This window comes from Penaeus monodon, chromosome 24 (genome assembly GCF_015228065.2).
Source record: "Penaeus monodon isolate SGIC_2016 chromosome 24, NSTDA_Pmon_1, whole genome shotgun sequence".
Taxonomy (NCBI): Eukaryota; Metazoa; Arthropoda; class Malacostraca; order Decapoda; family Penaeidae; genus Penaeus; species Penaeus monodon.
In genome coordinates this window covers 36725532-36726034 of record NC_051409.1, presented here as the reverse complement: position 1 = coordinate 36726034, position 503 = coordinate 36725532, and positions in this window count along the sequence as shown.

Genomic DNA, 503 nt, shown 5'->3' with positions numbered 1-503 from the left:
TCATGAGCCAGACCCTCGTCTTGAGGCACTCTCCCTCCTCTTCCTCCCCTCCCCCCAGCCGTCTGCCTCCGTGACACGACCAATGCCAGTGCAATATTGACCTTCCAGCACTCCTGCTCGGCGCCTGTCCGACCTTCACCGCACTTGCTGGTCAGACTGACCTTTGCCCCGAGTCTTCCGTCATTGTGAAAGATGGCGGTTCATTCATCCCCATAGCATGGTGCATTTGCCCCGTGTGCTTACTTGTGTGTGGCTAATGTTTTCACCGAGGCGATCCAAAACAGTTCAATGCAAGTGTCGTGAATTCTGCCGAAAATCATTTTACCACGAAGATCCAAAACCGTTCGCAGCAAACCCAAATCTGAATTCTACAGAAAATCGTGATGATTGAGTGCCCTCCCCCTCCCCCTGCGGCCTTTCAGACGTCTCGGGGCGCACTTGCGGCTGCTGTGGCGTCTGCTGAGTGTGTCTGGACGCTCAAGACCATCCGCCGAACTCTGACC